This window comes from Oenanthe melanoleuca, chromosome 1A (genome assembly GCF_029582105.1).
Source record: "Oenanthe melanoleuca isolate GR-GAL-2019-014 chromosome 1A, OMel1.0, whole genome shotgun sequence".
Taxonomy (NCBI): domain Eukaryota; kingdom Metazoa; phylum Chordata; class Aves; order Passeriformes; family Muscicapidae; genus Oenanthe; species Oenanthe melanoleuca.
The window spans coordinates 12,970,676-12,982,798 of record NC_079334.1 but is presented as its reverse complement, the minus strand read 5'-3'; the positions used below and the strand labels follow the sequence as shown (position 1 = coordinate 12,982,798).

The window sequence follows — 12,123 nt, the reverse complement described above, 5'->3', positions numbered from 1 at the left end:
TAAAGAAATGTGTAATATGGGTACTGCAAGATGAGGGAAGCAATTGTGAAAGGAAGCAAAGCAGGGAAATTAAATACGTAGTAGAAAGCCAGGTGTTTGAAAAAGAAAGGCACTGGCTTGGAAATGGATGTTTGATGGCATTTAAATGTACTATTTTTCCTCTCTTTCAGGAGTTGAAGGGTTCTCTAGTTTTGTGTGCGGAAGAGATGACAGCCTTTGACAGAGTAGAACAGAGGGGCGAGCAAGAGGGAAATGATGAGCTTCAAGAGCTGATTGCTGGCTAAGAGTGCTGACTAGGAGAAGGCGCAGAAATACTTGTGGGATGAGATCAAAGCAAACCAAGCAGAATTGGCAGGGAATGGCACCAGGTGCCAGGCAAAACCAGGGAGCTAGTCAGGGCAGTGGATCTAAAGGCAGGAATCTGAAAATCCTGTGGTGTGTAGATGGCTAACTGATTTATGAAGCGGAATGAAATGGCCAGAACATCCCATCAAGGGAAGATCAGTTTGGCCATGGCATTTTGAGATTAAATAAAGAGAAGCAGTGTGAAACACAATCTTACAGAGAGTTTTACAGTTTTCAAGACAGGGCTATTTAACTCAGGCATATTTGTTTTGTGCCCTCCCTCCATCAAGGTCTGGAGTAGAAAGCTGACTGTAGTTACTATTTTTGAACAGAAAAGGAAAAGAGTTTTAGTGATGCTTCAAGGAGACCCTGGAGCCACACTGGAGAGACCATGGAATTCTCCAGCAAGAGGGGAAGGATGGAGTGAGAAGATGGTTGAAGAAGCAGATGGAGAGAGCAATATGCTACTTTTTGAGGGGTGGATATCACAAGGAGGAGTGGAGGGGAGTGGGAAATGGGGAAAAAAGAGAGGAAGGAAACAGGATTGTGATTAATGTCAGCTTTCAAAGTGAGTGAACAGTAACTGTGATGCAAGACCTCGGATGAAAGAGTATAGTGGAATGTATGGGCGTGTGTATTGATTAGGGGGAGATACACAACCAGTAACTGAGAATGACACAGGGAACAAATTCATAGCACTGAAAATTGGAATAAGCCTCCTTTGAGGCTTTGCTTCCTTTGCCTGGTCAGGAAGAAATGTTTTAATTTTAAAATTTTTTAAAATAATTGACTGATGTTTCCTGTGTGCTGCCCAAAGTCATTATTTTATCTCCTGTGTGGTAAGTTAGAGTGGGGGAAAAAAAGGTTATATCTTGAAAGTTAAAACAGAAAAAAAAGACTACAACTTTGTCATTACTCACATGGAAAGAAGCTTTTGTAGGAATTAAGGTTGCTTATACATCCAGACTTTCATGAAATTCAGAGACATTCAAATTTGTGACTGATGTATCTGTTTCTAAGCTATGATTTAGCTACCATCACATATTGGGATTATTCATTGTCATTCTTCACCTCCTCTTGTCCTTGCTTGAAGTATGTTGATATTGATGAGGCTTGACATCTCAATTATCTCTCGAGTGTCTTATGGCAGGTTTCATTAATTGGTCCTGCAACACCATTCATGGTTTCTAAAAGATTTACCCTTACCAGATAATTTGTAGTGACACATGTTGAGTAGGACAAAGTTTTCATACCAGGGATGTGAAAGCAATTTCCTGTGTGGTTCTAAAACCAGAATTAGTGCCTTTAGAAAGTGAAATAGTCGGCAGTAGTTATTGCAGAGATACCACCATTTCCCTATCGATTTAGCACCTTAGGATGGAAGAGTCATAATTTTAAACTTGGAGTACCTTCACTTTAAAAATAGCTCCTAAACATTGCTTTTTGCAAAACTTAGAGATCAAGTTCCTACTCTGTTTTCAGCAGGAGATGTGACTGTGCAGGTAGTACAGTTTTCACTTTATTTTATTCCATTCTCATTTAGGTTTGAATGTCCCACTCATTTGGGTTTTGGGAATGTCCTGCCCTAACTTCAATTAGTATAATTCAGGAGAACTGACAATAGATGTACTGTTGCAGAAATTTTCCAGTCTAAGAGGATGTGTGTTGACTGTCCCAGTTTCTTTTCTCGTCTAAAATTTTTCACAGACATCTCTCTTCAGTTAATATTGGAGCTCACAGTCTTCCACTCCTGTGTGAAACTCCTTTTTCCATTTTGCATTCAAAATTTAACTTTTCTGTCAAAGCCTGTGTTAAGGTTGCAGTTGGGATTGAAATGTTGCATAAAAGTTCTCCTGGGGCCAAGGTGACCTCTTCCACCCTCTACCCCTGAGTATTGGGGCTGCAGTCCCACATCTTTGATGTTTCCAGTTCACTCCCCTTCCAACTTACTCAGCTTGGCTTCATCTGCAGGGAACCACTTTGTAGGCAGAAGATTACTTTATATTTGTTCTGGGTTTTATTTTCTTTCCAAGAGTAGCTACGGTAAGTCACTCACAGGAAAGAGGCAGTGCATAGTGAGACCTGTGATGTGCCTACAGCCATTCTTAAGACTGGGAAAAATCAGCAAGGTTATGTCACTTACAGAGGTTGTATCCATATTCTGAGCTCTTGTCTACAGCTATGGAGAGGGACGAATCAGTGAACATAAAAATGTTTAAGAGACAGTGATAATTTTTGACTTTTATCTAAGAAATACAGAGAGTTTGTGGATGTGGAGTATTATCTGTTTCTAAAGTCACTGCATCTGGCCTGTTTAGGAGAAGAAAATTTTATTAATTCCTAATCATCCTCAACAACTCCTGCAAATGCCATACAATAATAATTTGCCTAAACTTCTAATTAAATCTACAAACAGATGCTGTTTGCAGTAGTATTCCTTTCTAGTGCCATGTCTTCTTTTCTGTCTAACCTATGCACACTTTTATTGTCAATAACATGGATGTAGTACTCCAAAGAGTGTTTCCCAGCATTCAGGGAGTTTTAATCCAGCTAATATTTTTTGGTGAGTATTTTATCCATGAGCTGTGTGTTTATGGCCTGTGCGGAAGTATGAAATTCCATCACTGAATTTCAGTAAATTGATTCACCTTTTTGATCTCTGTGATATTTGACAAGTTTTTTCTGCAAGCAGTGTCTTGCACTAAATCATGATGAAGGAATGAGACTAAAGACTAACAAATGCAATGATTCTGCCTCTCAGGTTGGAAATGCCAGTTAAATATCACTGCTATTCGTTAGGTTCTCATGGATTTTGAGTGGGCTTAGATTTAATTTCCAGTGTCCCCTACATTTTAGAAGTAACTAATAATCTTTCCTGGATTCAGTCCTGAAGACATTTCTGAATCCAACTGACTTGGACTACTAGGAATAAAAAGATGGAATCGAAACAATAATTTTATTTCATAAAACCTTCCTTCATCTTTGATTAAACAAATGTACAATGTTATGCCTGTTGCTTATACTGCTGAAAATGTTTCATGTGAATTCACCTTCAGTGTGTCTCCATGTAAAAACTACATATTCTGTTCCTAGGTAGTTACATTATTATTTGTAATTGCAAAAATCAGAAAAAGAAAGGTAGAAACCACTGATAAAATATGTTCTTGAAGGAAAACCCTTCATGCTTATCTTGTCCTTTCTGTACAAGTCAAGTGATGGGAAGATCTTTCCCTGTGAAAGTCTATTAGTCACCAGATTTTAAATACTTCATATAGAGGTTCTATTTTCATTCTGAGTATCTAAATATATCTCAGATTATTTCATTGATAAGAAGTCCAAAGCGATAAGAATAATTATTTTAATTCACATATGACGTTCTTCTACAAGAATCTCTGAACATCTGTGCCAACAACAAAGGGATAACATTTCTGGGAAGTACTTCTTAAGAGGCAAGCCTCTGATAAACTCTTCTGTATATGGAGGTTGCTTGAAGCTCCATTTGTTGGTAATAATTTTTTTCCCTCCTCTAATACAAAGTTTCTTTAAAAAACTTCACATTTATAAATGATGCCTTACTTTCTCTTTGTGTAGAACATCTGCTTTTGTCCTTGTTTGAACAGAAAAGTAAGCAAAACTGTGGGGATGGAGGGGACTGGACCAGTGCAAGCACCAGGCCAAAGACAGAGCCAGGAGAGGAAAATTCCAGAATTTCTGGTTTGCTTTTGTGTTTTCTTAGCTGATGAACAGAAATACATGGAGTTGGAAAAAAGTCCTGCTGTGATTGTAACAGTTTGTTGTTATTATAGCCATGCTTTGACCCCATTTAAGTAAGTGGCTTTTACTGTCTTATCCAGCTCCTCTTAAGCACAAGATACAGCAGTGAGCAGGACGAAGGAGATCTAGGAGCTCTCAGCCTCAAGGAAAGGACTGTTGGGTTTAGAGGTGTCTCAAAGGCACCATTGGCTCCAGAGAGAAAGGTCAGGTGCTGTTGCTGAGATGAAAAACAATGGGATGAAATTTTGGGTTGGGGAAATAGGAACTTGGAGGGAAAGTTATTTAATCTGGTAGGAGAAAAGAAGGGAGAAGGAAAGACAGAGAACAGTAAGAGTTTTCTGAGGATACGCTTAGGAATGATAACTCATCGGCAAAAGCAATTATTAGAGGTTAGGAAGAATTTCCCAGAGATCCTGCAGAAGTCTCGGTCTTACAGTAATTTAAAGGACAAATTGATGTGTGGGTGAAATGGGAAAATTATAAATCAGATCTCATGAAATCATCATTTGATGTTTTTTCTTAAAAAGAAATGTTTTATTAGTAGTTGTCATAAAGTAGAGGTAGAAGATAGCAGGATTAAAATAATCCATTTGGATCTGTGATTGAAATATCCTCAAATGTGTTTATTGTAGGATTGGAGAGGAATAGGATGCATTACTTTACACATGCACTTGTAAGTTTCTTGTCTGGGATTTTGATGATAATCATCATTGTCTCCATCCTTAATGACATTTTAATTGCAAAATCTTTGCCTTACTGAAATCACCAGTGCTTGCTCATACTCATTAACACATTGTCTCACATGTTTTCACTGTCTTGGCAAGCTATGGTAGGAAGACAGTTCCTTTTCATTCCTCCCCCCTCTCCCACCTCCTGGTGTCTTCCTCAGACCACTGTATCCAAGACTCTGCCAGCACTATCAGAGACAGCCAGCTGTCTGATTTTCCATTATTAGGTCTGTGAAATGGGAAAGCTGTATATGCCCTTGAGTAAATAATGCTTTTAACTAAACTGAGGTTTTTTTCATCCTCATATTCCTGCAGTAGGACTTGATATGAGAACTTCTAAATCCTACTACCAATATGTGGAAGTTAATCAAGAGCCTTATATTTAAGTATGTGACCATTATCTTCAAAGTCAATTGGAATACTTCAGTGTCTTGTATGGACAACCCAGGATTGGATTTTTAAGTGCCTAATCCATGTTTAGGTAACCAGCCTTTCTTTACAGTCTCTAATGTTAACCTAGATATTTTTTTTACCAGTATTGCATCTCTTGGATATTTTCAGATACTGATTGTAAGACAAATGTATATGTATATGTATATATATATTTCTTTCAAATGAAGATACAAGGCATCCTGCAATCTGAATGACTGCAGATAATGAGAACACAGAAAACAGCTACTTCTCCCTAGTCAGATTGTGACATTTCCACTTTTTCTTTTGTTCCTGTCCCTAAGTAACTTTCACAGTTTGTAACATCTGCAGCCATGTGATCCCATAAACTTAAAAGAAAACTTGCAAATTCGGGAGATGGGCACAGAGTGTAGAAATGATCCTTATGGGCAGTGGGCCAAAAGCTTTAGGTTAAAGCATACATGTCAGAGGCAGAGGGATTAATTTGGGTCTGTTTTCTCATTAAAACAGCTGGGTATTGCTGAGAATGAGATAAGAAAGGATAAATGGAGAGAGAAACTCTCATGTGTAGACCTTTAGGGGCATAATCCCTTTAAGGGAATAATCCTCCCATGTAGAACACTGTAGTGCTTCACAAATTTTAGAGATTTTTAGGTAAACCAGAAGGTAGATGGATCTTGAGAAATGTTTTTTCAGGAGTTTATAAATAGCCAGTACAATATCAGAACCACTAAGGAAGAATTTTTGGGACTTTTTTCCACATATTCCTTGGAGATGGCAAAAAAAGCAAAGTAGTGCCTTAGGAGAAGCTTAGGTTAGATACTAGGAAAGATTTTTTTCACTGAAAGGGTTTTAAAACATTGGGACAGATACCCATGGGGAGTCACCATCCCTGAAAGTGTTAAAAAATGCATAGATATGACACTTGAGGACATGATCTAATGGTGAAAATGATGGTAGTTGATGGCTGGACTTGATTATCTGAGAGGTCTTTTCAAACCTTAATGATTCTACGATTCTGTCAGGGTAGGGGGTGTAAAAAATTAAGGGCAGAAAAGATCAGCAGTCTCTGACTTAGTTTAGTCTACAGAAAGAGAGTGGAAATGTTAGACATTGAAGAAATAACTCCATACTCAGAAGGCCCTGTTATCTGGGAGGTAACAAAGAAGTTAAATGGCATCGTCATTGAGGGAGAAGTATTGTCAGGGATTAAAACCTATTTTCAAAGCCAAGGTGTGCAAGATATGAAAGACACATTTCCAAGTGTGTCTCAGAAGGTTGTGAGTTGCTGATTCTAATTGATTTATGTTCCATAAGAATCCTTGTGAACATCTTAGTTCTGACCATTCTAGAATGTGTTTTTAAACTTACAGGCTGGCAAGTGGGAGAAGAAAGTGTTGAGCAGCTCTACCCACAGGCTCATTACTGTTCATTAAGAGGTCTCTGGAGTAAATGTTCTGATTTTATTGTATAGATGTGTCTGTTTCTCTTGTATGCAGGCTGGCAGAATGAACAATTAGGTAGCTGTGTAAAGGCAAAATGGGTAGAATATTTATGGAAGCCAGCATTTCAAAATGACACAACAGGGAGAAAAAGACAAGTTTTGGAGTTTTTTTCCCCCCAAAATCTTTGTTTTTGTCTTCTGACTTAGTTGAATTTCTGAAGGTGGTCTGTGAGCAACCAAGACAGTGAGTTGTGATTGCAGAGTGTTCCTCTAATGGTTTCCCTTGGCCCCAGGTGGGATTTTGTGGTATAGAGAGATTCAAATAAACGTAATGTGTGGCCTAAAGGGGCCGCAGTTCATCTGCATCTTCCACCAGCGAGCTTAATAGCAGGAATTCCTCTGCAAGAGGGCAAGAGGACCTCAAAAGGTGGATGGTGGTGTCAGGGGAGACAGTTTAGTGAAGAAAGAAGTCCTACTCTCTGTGATGCTCCTGGTGTGTTCCAATTCTTCCAAATGTAAATGGAGAAAACACACAGCAGAGAAGTCTGCATTTTAGGATATGACAGACTGTTGTGATTATTTGTAAACAAGGAAGACAGTTATTTCAATTTCTGGTTCTGTTTTCTGACTAGGAGGAACCACAAAAACTTCTCATGAATTCCACCAGCACACAGGATATACCAAGGGATGGTGTGTTGATTTGAAGTTTGCCTCCTGCTACTTTTGTCATCTCTGTGAAACTGAAAGTTTTCAGTGAATTTACTTGTGTTAACTAAAACATGACTGTCTAGGCATCTGATCATAAAATAAATAATAATAAATAATCATAAAATAAGCTTAGGTTTCCATAAGTTTAATTTCAGAAAAGCTAGAATCCAAAGCTAGATCAGAGTGTGTAGACAGCTTGTAATGTTGAACTGTGTTTTTAACAGCTAATAAAAGATGGAGCTGTAAAGTGGGGCTATAAAAGATCTCCAATAGAGTAATTTTAACACCCTCCCTTGAGTATGTGACCATACAGCTGTTAGATTTGGCAGTGCTGATTTTGGCAATTATCTATGCATTTGGATCACTTGTGCACTTCACACTGAGGCAGGACAGGTGCTAAAATCAGACCCTTAAGGTTCTGACTCTTTAATTAAATTACACACTAAAATTAAGGGTCTATTTCACATGAGTTTTGAAACAATATGCAAGAAATTTCTCAAGTGTCTTGAAATAAGAAATTTTAGCTACTTTATGAAATTTTTGAACAGGAAATCTTACTATTGTTTTAAACTTCATTTGTGCCAGCCCCTATAACTGGCTTGCCTAGCGGGGGGTATGAATTCTTTGTATTTAGAAGGAAAAAGAAATTAATTTTTCAGACTAGAATGTTCCACTGTGACTTTTCTACCTTTTTTGCTTTTTCTATGAGGATAGCAAACATGTGAAAATGACAAGCTGGTCTAGTGGAAAGTGTCCCTGACCATTGCAGTGGGGTTGGAAACAGCTGACCTTTAAGGTCCCTTCCAACCCAAACCATTCTGTGATTCTCTAAAAATACATGTATTATTACATTTCTAATTAATTTATTGTATTATATTGTGGGAGGGTGTTGATTCTTGTGTGATAATTATTACTTCTGCTATTCTTGGCAGGCCTTACTTACAAATGAGAGGGTGTTTCTGCCTGGGTTTATGCTCAGAGCAGCATTTCTAATTAGTAGCAGTGGTGAATTTGTACTCATAATACCCTTAGCTGAATTTTTCAGTGCCCTGCCTGTTTCATGCAGCAGGTTGACATTGATTAACACTGATATGAGGCTCAGTGTAGAATAGAGAGCTGAGCCTGTCACTGTTTCTATGGCAAAAGTTCATCCTGTGGTTTAAAAGATTGTGGTTTATTTAAAACTTCAGTCAAGATTTCCTTCCTCATTCTGATCTCTTACCAGTTTTAGTCTCTGCTCTCTTGTACTATCCAGTAATGAAGTACTGTAAATCAGTAATGTAGACTTACACCAGATGGTTATATTTACTATCCAACTGAGAGGGAGTCATCTAGTGTTACCTTGTCCAACCCCATTCCAGGCAGAGACTGCTAAACACTGTAGGTAGACTTTTAAATCCCCACATCTAATCATGTAATTTGTAAAATTCTTCTTACTCTCTGGATATTTGCAATGCTGAGATGACTTATCCAAGTCTTGGCAGTGTTGCAAATACACAATGAAAGCAGCTGCTACCTTGGCAGGTCTGGGTTGCAATTTTTTTTAAAGCTTGAGGAGAATTCACAAAATCATGGAATGGCATAAATTGTGAGGGACCTCTGGAGATCAGCCTCTGCTCAAGCAAGGCCACCTAGTCCTGGCAGCCTATGCATTCCTGTAGATATTTTTAGAAAAAACTTGAAATCTGGTCTGTAGACATACTCATAGCACTTTTTACTCACTCCCAATGACAATAGTAAAGACTTTTGAAAAGAATAAAAGACAAAATAGAGTAATTGGATAAAATGTTGAAACATGACTTATTTGTATTTTCTTTTTATGAAGGTCAGCTCAGTAACTGAGAAGATCTACTTACACCCTATGAGGTAAAAGGGTGTGATTCTTGGATTCATTAGACTGTCTTACCTTCCATTATGGTTAAGGCAGACTAATGTTTGGGGAATAAGACAATCCAAGAAGCAGCCTAACAGTGGGCTTGTTGAGCAGTAGCAATGGGAAGAAAACAACAAGAGTTAAGCTTCATTTTTTAAGACAGCAGTTGGCTTATAAAACAAATTTTAAAACAGCCCTGTAACCAAACACACCATTCTTTTATAGCAGTTGCAGTGATCCATTTTGTGAGACCTGGGCTTTGTAACAGGATACACATTTACTCAGATACATATCAGAGGTTGCCAGTGAAGATATATACAAATACAGTGAAGACCTGGCATCAGTGCCAGGTTTGTTGTAGGCTCCTGTTATTTGTGGAAGATAGGAAGAATGAATAGCCAGGGGAAAGCCTTTTAAATCTGAATCAAAGGTGGAGCTGCTGTGCTGACCAGAATATGATCATGCTGCATTTATAGATCCATGTGCTTTCATGGATGTAAAGCACAGCTGTGCTAGCCAGCAAAGCTCATAGTTCTCTAAATGGTTCATTCCAGGAGATGGGCAGCTTCTTATCTGCTCAGGCTCTTCCCATCAACCCTAAAAGGATTAGGTAAACTCAGTTTACTCTGGGGTGGCCCAGCTGGATGTGCCAAACAGATGGACATCCCAGGAGTCCTAGTTGTGTTTTGTTCTCAGATCATCCACCTGTGGGATCCAGTGTGTGGCATGGACCAACAATAGAACAATAAATCCAGGTGCTCATATTGGCAAAAGGGGCCTGGATACCACTAAGGAAAATGAGAAACAGTTCAGAAATACAGCTCCTTCTCAGGTTGTCTCCTGGCTCAGTTTACTTTCCATTCCCATCTTGTTCCAGTCAGCCTCCCAGGGAATGACGACTGAATCTCATCCTTCTGTGTCAGGCAGGAAGGAATCTGCAGAAAAGCCATGGAGTTTTGGGATGAAGGCATGTTTGACAGCAAGCAGCCATGTTTGAGTTGGCCCTTGGGAAGGGTTCCTGACTGCTGGTTTTGTAGTGGAGAGCAGGGACAAAATGGTTTGTAGGGCATAATTTGATCTCCCTTCTGCTTTAGAAGGTGCATTTTTTTGGTAAGTTTTAAGTCAAGCTGTTTACAGACTGGTGCAGATATGTATTTAGGAAGGCGGATGAAAGCCCCTGTCCCTCGTTTTCAGACAGGATAATGGAAACACAAGGGAACCATCACAGTCCAGCAGGGAGTCAGTGAAGCCCAGAGCAGCATATCCCTGCTTCTTTGCCCAGTCTTTGATCACAGGTTGTCGCTACTCACGATGTATTTCGCAAAATAACGACACGGACTCCTCTAGCTAGGTGGCTAAAGAAGCAGTTTATTGAACGGCCAGACCACATTCTTATAGTGTGGTCCGCAAACTACAAACAGAACAGCAGTCTATTGGATAATTGAAGAAAACAAAACTTTCTCACAAACCGTGAGAACTGTTTATCATTGAAGCCCAGGTGTTAATCTTGTTATTAATTCCTTTTTATTTTTCCCCAGTGTTATCATCCTGGGAAAGGCTCAGGCTGGAACTGAGAAGCTGTCTCAGCCTGGGAAAACTTCCTCTGCATGAGAGAGAAACTGTCTCAGCCTGGGAAGCTTCCCCTGCATGAGAAAAGTTTCAAGCCCTCGCCATTTTCAGCCTGAGGCTTCAATGGCGTCCACAACATGTGTTTGCTGAGGTACCTCCTGTGAAGAAGACTTAATGTCCTTGGCCACTCACACAGTTTATTTCATGAGTGTTAAATCTGCATAAAGAGATTAATGAGACCTGCCAGAAAATCTGTTTTTGTCCACAGAGTTGCTAATTGCTGTTCACACACTGTCAGGTTATTGCAGTGTTTGGCTCTCATCTCTGATGCTTCTTCCTCAGATGCAGAAGTGCTCATCAGGTGACAAACTTATTGTCCAAGAAATCTTCCTCTGGCATGGAATGGCAGGACCCTGAGCATCCTACTTTGCTTGGAGCCAATGATGCCCGTTCTGTAGAGTGAGCTGCTTTTAAGGGACTGATTCCTTCTTCATATGAAGGGAATTCAAGCTTGACAGCTTCCAAATTGTGTTTGGAACTGAGGCTCTGCTGGAAATGTTTAGATAACAGAGGTATGAGAGCTGAAGCCATGAATCAGAATTTTCCATATTAATTTTACTTGTCTTGCACTATTCATAAAGGCTTCTCATTCCCTGAAGGACAGTCAGTGCTCATAATGACAGCAACATTCCAGTGGTCAGGGCAGACACTGAGAAACAAGGTGTATGTTGGGTGCTAACTTTCAGACTTCAGGAAAGATCTTTTTCTTTGAGAAATTTGCTATAATGTTACTGGCAAAGGAGGGGCTTGGTTTTTAGAATAGGTGTGGAGTTTCTGATGACCTTGGCTAGTACTCAAATGACATAACATCTTCTGCTTTGAAGTGAAGTGAGACTGGTTTTGCCTTTGTAAACAGGGGGAAATTCCTATGTTGAGCTGGAATATTAGGTATTCTAATTCCCATTTTCTGGTTTATGCTTTATGCAACCATTTATTCTGGCTTTCAGTGTACAGTAACATTGTCTAACTGAGGGTGTGCATGGGGTCTGAATCCAGCATTGGAAACCTTCTGTCCAGTCTCACTTTCAGTGGAGGAGATGGGGGATAGCTAGTCCATCAGCAAAGTCTGAATAGCCAAGTGACTCCTTCCCAGCCCAACAGAGTGAAAATTGCTGATGCTGAAACCAGGAAGGAATAGGGTGGACTGGTAGGCACAGACTAGGTGCAGGAAGTGCTTGGGGGTGGGGAATGAGGGTATTGGCAGATAACAA

At 39.5% G+C, this 12,123-nt stretch overlaps 1 protein-coding gene across 1 annotated transcript in view; it reads left to right on the top strand.

Moving 5' to 3' along the window:
- The window catches only part of ST8SIA1 (ST8 alpha-N-acetyl-neuraminide alpha-2,8-sialyltransferase 1), a 96,063-nt gene that overhangs the window by 58,003 nt on the left and 25,937 nt on the right, over positions 1-12,123 (top strand). The window lies entirely within an intron of this gene.